Source organism: Equus przewalskii, chromosome 9 (assembly GCF_037783145.1).
Source record: "Equus przewalskii isolate Varuska chromosome 9, EquPr2, whole genome shotgun sequence".
In the NCBI taxonomy this organism is placed as follows: domain Eukaryota; kingdom Metazoa; phylum Chordata; class Mammalia; order Perissodactyla; family Equidae; genus Equus; species Equus przewalskii.
In genome coordinates this window covers 79959151-79967264 of record NC_091839.1, presented here as the reverse complement: position 1 = coordinate 79967264, position 8114 = coordinate 79959151, and the positions used below count along the sequence as shown (strand labels likewise).

General features: G+C 43.6%; 1 long non-coding RNA gene across 1 annotated transcript; it reads right to left on the bottom strand.

Moving 5' to 3' along the window:
* Positions 1-854: 854 nt before the first annotated feature.
* Positions 855-8114, bottom strand: LOC139073428 (uncharacterized). Its single transcript, XR_011522153.1, has 3 exons — positions 8028-8114; positions 4018-5516; positions 855-933 (listed from the first exon to the last, which is right to left on the bottom strand). It is a non-coding gene; the product is annotated as an uncharacterized lncRNA (long non-coding RNA).

Here is an 8114-nt window from a genome sequence, read left to right as displayed (position 1 = left end):
TTACCTTTCTGAAGGTCACAAGCGACAGATGACATTTATTGCCAGCACACCATCTCCTAAGAAGAGGCCTCAACTAAAAATCCAACTGCAATCAACTTTCAAAAATTCACTTTTATATTTAAAAACACACGTGAGACACGTGACACATGCGATGACGACAAAAACCCCCAACAGCAGCCTTCCCTCCCCAGCCTCACACCTGTCTACTGTGGCACTGTCCCTGGGCTGTGCCCTTCCAACAGCTGGCGCCTGCAGTTGGGTGGCCATTGCACGCCCAGAGGCTTCCCGCGCCAGCCGTCTACACCACGTGCACACGCAGCTGGCAGCACTGCCCGGGGGCTCAATCCCGCACTCTGGCAGTTTCAAATATGTAACCTGGAGTTCAAAATCTATGTTCAAAATCTACCTCTATGTGCTCCCGGCCACGGAGGGCTTGACTGTCATTCTCCCTGCTGCCATGTCACTTCTCTTGCAGGATGCTTGATATTTATGTGCCTTTGGAACTGGCGGCTGTAGGTCCGCAGAAGTGGGGGTGTCTTCCTCATTGATTCGCCCTTGTTGGCGTTCAGCTGTGATGAGAAGCCAGCTCTGCACAGCTGCTGCACGATGTCTTTGCTTCTGGGACTGCTTCTAACAGCACTGTGCCGTGGAATAACAATATTACAAAAATGGAATCCGTTTCACAGTTTAGCACCAAGCCGATGGTGTTATTAAAAGTTGCTGAAGTCTGCAATTTGTAGGTAATTAGTTAGTCCATGTGAGGTTGAACCTTAGCATTTTTCCCCCTAGATAAAGTTTCTATGTAAGCAGAAAGACAAATATGAAAAATTAAATCAAATGAAAAACACACCTACCAAATGAATTGTGTGGGGAATAGCAACATGCTCTCTGCTGCTGATACATTTCTGAAACATCGTGGCTCCCCGTTGTGGTCTGCAAGGATGTCAGGTGTAGGTGTTGGTGGGGTTTTTTTTGTTTTACGCCCCCCCCCACCCCACACTCCCGCACCCTCCCCAACTAATAAGGACTTCATAGGCACAGATAAATTGCATGTTCTTTTCCAAGAAATTTCTGCAACAGGATTTTCAGATGGAATCGTATTACAACTCTAAATATGAATAACACAGCCGAGGAAAAAACAGAATGTTGTTTTGGCTGGCCCACACAGGTATTAGTTTGTCATCTTGAAGCTAACTAAATATCCATAGACTCTGGGTGAAATCCAGAGGACAGCTGAAATGCTCTATCTGGTTCAAACTGGTTTAGTTGCCTGAGTCAGGAGTGCTAAATGGGGACAGAAAATGACTCTCCTGATTGGCTGCTTTTCTAAGCATTGTTACATAGGGCACAGTTGTGAAAGAAGGTCAGAAACCACAAGGAGAGAGGATTGTGCCTTAGGGAAAGGAGAGAGGAACCAGAACGACAAATGTTGACTATACTGTGAAGCGACCATAAATGTGTGTGGTTCAGTGAATGGTTTCCAAGTTTAGCTGTTTCCAGAATTCTAAAATTCATCACAGCAGATTCAGAGTAAACCATTTTCTATTGTTCTTATCATTGCCTCATGTGCCGTTCATGTTAGAAATATTAAACATGTGCTTTTTCTTTATGTTCCGCTTCCCCTGCTGTAATCTAAGTGGCTAAAAACCTTGGTTTACTTTGTTTACTCCTCTAGCCTAGATCTAGACCAGTGCCAGGCACACAGCTGTTGCTCAATAAATGCACGTTGAGTAAACACTGATTAATCTCTTTTAGTTCTCTCTTCCGTGAAGCTGATTGATGATATGCCTATTGCCCCGGAAATAGTATTATTCCACAGTCACTGACGACCAAAGGCAAAATCTCTACCCTTCTATTTCAATGCACAGTACAAACTGCTAATGTCTTAAGAATTTTGACATTATTGCTTGAGAAGAGTTGAGGCCTGGTTGGTTATCAATTTAACTGCTTTCGAGATAGTTCGTTTTTTGAGCGGAGGCCAGAAATAACACTGGGCTCGAACTCTTTCCAAAGTTCTCTTTTGAACCCACCGAGCAATTGAAGAAAGCTGAGAAAACGCGACTTCACAGCGCCCTCGGGAAAGTGAAGTCCTAGTCTGCACATGAATGCCGTGACATAAGCACTGGGATGGGCTCCTAACAGAATGTTCATAAAGCTTGTCACTGCTGCAAAGAAACGAAGAACAAATGTTCTCCGACAACTTGCAAACTTCAGCCAGTCCGTTCCAGGTTCTGGAACTAGTGGGCCTAAGGCTCTGCGAGTGTGCTTGTTACAGACGACAGATTTCCAGGCCCCGCCCTGGAGCTTCTGAGTCAGCAGGTAAAAGCGGGTGCAGAAATCAGAAATGCCTATAATCATGCCATGTGATTTGTGTGCTAGTTGTTTATGGATTTCACTTTGAGAAAAGTAAAACATAAAAAGAACCCTGATTTGCAGAAGACCCTGTAAGGCCTTTGTTTCCTTTGGGTTCAACTCTTACGTTAGATTGTAACTCAGGTCTCTGGCTGCCACACAAACGCTGACATGTTTGTTATATGAAAAGTAACATGGCCAAGAGACTATAAGAACATGCCGACACAGTTCTAAAAATGTTTCTCTTTTCTATTCTTCAATAGACTGAGGCTTCTGTTTAGGTTGATGTTGCCAATGTTGGCAAAAGTCAAGCGCAGGAAAAAAAAATCAATAAAAATATTCATTCTTCATTTGGCAAACCACAAAATATTCTCTCACATATTATCTAATCTGATTCTCCGAGTGACTCTGTAAGGCAGACAGGACAGGTGTGTGTTAATCTAATTTTGAGCAAACCAAGGTCCAAAGAGGTTCCCACCGGCCCAATGCCAGAGAAGTAGAAATAAATGGCAGAGTGGCCATCTTCCTGGACTGCTCATGCCTAGTTTGATGTTTGCTAACTGCCCTCCATGGTCCTCTATCTATACCAAAGCATATTTCCTCTTTGCCTTTCTTCCCTGATTCACCTGTGTCTAGGAACACTGCATGGGGAGCTCTTAGCACAGTGCCTGCCTCATAGTAACCAGGAGGAAGAGAAGGCAGCTTGGCTATTATGTTGTACTTAGGATTAAATGAGATAATGTGCATGAAAAGTGCTTTGTAAGTCATACAACAGTATACATATCTATGCATATGTTATTACATGCATATATGCATGTATTATTACCATTGCTTATCTTTTCCTAGGCATTAAGATTTCAAAAGGAAAACTCTTGAAATTTATTCAGAGTGTCTGAGAAAAAAAGATAGTGACCAATAACAAAGTTAGTGATAAATTATAAGAGAAAAAATGGAGGAAAGAATATTTGCAGAAAATAAATACTTTAGAGTAAGAAACTAATTAGCAGATGCTGAACTTGGAGTAACTGCTCAGATGTGGTTGAAGTTGAATTGTGGGAGGAGATAAGTGACTTGTATCCAGACATCTCCAGATGGTGCATAGGTACATTTACATAAGCTTAGAATTTCTCATTTTATTTTCTCAGAAAATTTCTCGTAGTCGAATCTGAGTCTACCTGAGATGTCGGGAGCTTCAGAGGAGGCACACAGGTTGGCACCGGTGCCGTGAAGGACCCTGACTTGATCAGGTCTGAAAGTATCTTTATATCCTGAAAGCAAGGAGGCATTTTCCAGCAGGATCAGCTGCCTTCTTACAGCCCGAGAAGGGAATGCAAGGCAGACTGCCTCACCGCCTTGTTATTTGTGTCTCTTAATATTTCCTGCTCTCTGCACTTCGTCTCTTTGCCCATAATTCCGTACTGCTAGTTATAATCAGATTCTACTTTGGAAATGCCAGACTGGAGCAGGAAGAGTGCCGTCAGTCCAGCAGCTGCCACTCTGGGCTCTTCTGCTGTGTCACAGTGTGAGCTGTGCCTTAGAAAATAAGTCGCATTACCAGAATCCTTTCCATCAAATGGGCATGGCCTAATATTGATATAAATAAGTGGTGTGATTACTTGATCTAGCCAATTGCTCTGAATAGGAATGAGATAAGTGTCAGCTTACTGCAGGTGCACGTCAGAGGGTGCATCTGGATGACTTTCTTCAAGGTCTGAGGGGCTTGAAGGACATTTTTCTCATCTAGTTGAGTCTGAAAATGAGAAAACAAACAGAAGAAAGCTTATCATTGCTGATAGATTCGCAAATGGCATGCATCTTGCAACAAGTTCAGATTGTTATTCTGACCCTCCACATGTTTGCGGTCTGGATTGGATCCAACTTAAACCAGAATCTGGATCAGATAATGCCTGGTGGGTTCACTCAACTTGTTGAAGCATCAACTGTCAACACTTCAATCCCAACTAGAATGCCCACTCAAGAAATTAATGAATCTTAGCCCCCTCTAGAAGCTCATAAATCTCCTTTGAATCCCATTAGACAACACTCACCTGATATCACATACCTGAAGGGGGCATGCAAACTGTATTTGAGAAACAAAATTCAACTTGCTACTCTAGGAGTTCCCGCTTCACTTCTATAAGGGAAATTTAGAAATTGCTTTGGAATGGGTGCTTTCCCATCTTCTTGAGTCTTGTGAGAAGCTTGAAAGCAAAAAACATTTTTCTGTGACGTCTCTCCCCAAATGGAGATAGGGAGAAATAACTTGAAGATGTTCAGAGGACACAAGAAACTTAGCCACTCCCAGGCCCACTAATCTGATCTTTTGAACCAGAAAGAAAGAAAAATATTTCAAATTCTTTACAGACATACAGAACTTCAAGATGAAGCAGCCTTTGAGTCTCTCCCCTCCATTCCTTTGCTCCCACATCTGAATAACCTTTAGAATGATAAGCATCTGCCACCATAAGAGCTCTATTTACTGAGCATCTGCTGTATCTCAGACCCTGGACCAGGAGCTCCACAAACCTTATCTCATTCGGAGCGTTTGATCCCTAGAGGTATTGTTTACCCACCTTGCAAATAATTACATGAGGATCACGAAAGGTAGATAACTCGCCTAAGACAAGAGGAGCCAGACAGAAAAATCTGCAGTCAGATCTGTCTCACTCCAGGACCGTGCACCGGGCTTGTGTCTCCCTGTCTCAACAGGTGGGACTAGTTGTACGAAGATATCGAACTTCTCTTTGATCCAGACTCTCTACTTACTAGTTGTTTGACCGTGTGCAAGTCATTTAACTTCCTAAAAGGTCAGTTTCTTCGACTGAAAAGTGGGAATGATAGTTCCTGTTCCTTGCATTGTATAGGATTGTTGAAGAAATGAGATAAGTAATATAGGGTGTTTTTGTAAGCGCTAAAATGCTTTCAAATCACAGGTGTGCATTATTTAGGGTTAGGTTTGACTGCACAACAGGAAAATCCAAAATGGCTGTGGCTTACATGAGAACACAATCTATTTCTCTCACGTGAAAGCTGAGCCGAGGTGGGCAGTCCAGGGAAAGACGGCAGATTCCCAGCGTCCGGCTCCCGCAGTCCTTCAGTGTTGCTGCTCTTTCTTGGTGTGCTCCTCGTGGTACCAGGCGGCGCCCCCATGTTGACTATGGTCACTGAAGAAGAAAAAGAAAGGCCAAAAGAAGGATGCACCTCCTCTCTCAAATATCCCTTCCCAGAAGTTGCACACAACATTTCTGTATTTTCCATTTTCCGTCATCTTAGGCCATCTGCTAATGCATATAGAGACATAAAAATCATGCTCAGAAAATGGAATTACTAAGGCTCTAGATGCAATGTGTCATTTTTCCTCTGAGAGCATAAACTATGCTTTCAGAGTATTCCTTTTTTAAAAAAATAGTTGACTTTTGAATTCTTATTGCAAGGGAAGATTCATCCTAAGCTAACATCTGTTGCCAATCTTCCCACCAAAAGCCCCAGTGCATAGTTGTATATAGTTGTAAGTTCTTCTGGGTCTTCTCTCTGAGCCGCCACCACAGCATGGCTACTGACAGACTAGTGATGTGGTTCCGTGACCAGGAACCGAACCCAGGACGCTGAAGCAGAGAGTGTCGAACTTTGCTAGGCCATCAGGGCTGGGTCTCAGAGTATTTCTAAGAGAAGAAACTCATCAGACATTATCCTTATTTCACAGGTTGTATAATGTGAAACATGGATTAGCCACAGGGCTTGTTTAAAGACACACAGTAGGTGGACGAAAAAAATATCAAGACATTTGATAATTGTACCTTCTACACAATTTTTGGCACAAAGCAGCTAGACAGAAGGTATTAAATTCACCCAATCGGCCAAATGTTAGCAGGAGAATAATCCAAATATCCGGAAGAATGACTTGAATTTGGCTGTGAGTAGACACAAATAAAAACAGTTTCTTTCCATTAAACCAGAACACTAAAACCAAAACCCAGAGCCTGAACAATCAGAGGCCGGAGAAGTAAAATTCTAGCTCCATGCTCCCTCACCTCTGTCTTGCATTTCATTTTCTGTATAACAACAACAGTAAAAAAATATGTAGCCCCTAATTATTGACTCTGGTACAAGCCCCTACTCCTTCCCAGAGATGACTGGCACCTTGACGGAGGACAGATGCTGCAGAATGCATCCTCACCATGTGAGATATAGCTGGGAAGAACCTCAAGGGTGCACAGCTAGGACAGGACTATAACAAGTTATTTTTAAAGTAAAGTGTATACATTATAGTGTAGGGTAAAACACTGTGCATGGAATTTAGGCTGAAACACAAACTCCAAGATTATGACAGATGCCCAGGCTACATCTCTGGACAGCCAGGGGTCACTGTCACTCTCCTCTCATTGAGATGTCTTCAAGAGTGACTTGAATAACACCTACATGGCTTCCTCCCACAGGTCATTTAGGCCTCTACTTAAATGTCACCTCCTCAACATTGACTCCCCCAACTGCCCTCTCTGAAAAGCCAGGCACGCCCAACCACACCACTGTCTCTCCCTCAACTGCTTCAGTTTTCCTCTTGGCACTTATGACCACCTGACTCTTGCCACATATGTGTTTCTTTCTTTATTGGCTGTCCCCAAATAAGATGTGAGCTCCACAAGGGTAGGACTTTGACTTGTGGACTGCTATATCCCGACTTCTTAGAATAGGACCTTGCATATTTGTAGAATAAATTGAAAAATGAATATTGAGAATTTTAGACACTAGGATAGACCAGAGAAAATCATTGGTCTGAGCAGGTGATGCTGTAATACACCCTCTAAATCATACCATAGACCTCTCTTACTGAGCTCACTGAAGCCTTCCGAGAGAACTTAGTAAATTTCATGGGACGTTTTTCATCTTCATTCAAGTGACGAATGTAGATAAAATCAGTCATTTCCTTCAAAGCTTCTGACGGATGTCCATTGAGGTTGCTGCCTTTGCATAGTTCCTTGAGTGACTGGGAATAACCTCCTTATAAACTCTCAGGACATAGACAATGCCACATGCGTCCATATTTGTTCATTCATTTCACTATTCAACACATGTTGGAGCCCTTACTATGAGCTGGGCAACGTTCTAGACCCTGAGACAGAGCAGGAATCAGTTCCTGTCCTCATGGGGCTTATATTCCAATGAGGAGAGAGACAGACACTAGTCAAATGAGCAAGCATATTCTGGAGGGTAAGAAATACTGTGGAAAAGAGTTGAGGGTCAGAGAGATCAGGAGCTGAATGAGATGAAATGGAGAGGGCTGGGGAAATTCGGGAAGGACGTTGAAGAAATAAGGGGTTAAGGAATATGGAAATGCAGGGGAGAGTGTGTCTTAAAGGGAGTGGGCTCCAGGCAGAACAGTCACGGACAGGCCCCGAGGTGGTGGGGTGCCTGGTGTGTGTGAGACCAGCAAGGACACTGTGGCGGGAGCTGCTGTACCCTGCAGTTGGGTTGTGTGGGATGTTGTAGGCCCGGGGTGGGGATGGGGAGAGGGAAGTGTGTGTGTGGAGGGCAGGGAGTGAAGAAAGGAGCGGCTACTTGATAAGGTCAGAAGGACAACAAGGAGCCGGCCCTTGTGGACCACCACAGGATTCCACTTGATTCAGTGAGGTGGGGCCACCCGAGGACTCTGAGAGGAGTGACATAATCTGACTTACCTTTGGAAAGATGACTCTAGTAGCTGTGTTAACAATAAGCCGTGGGGGCTCAGAGCACATGCAGAAAGACCAATTATGTCGCTGTTG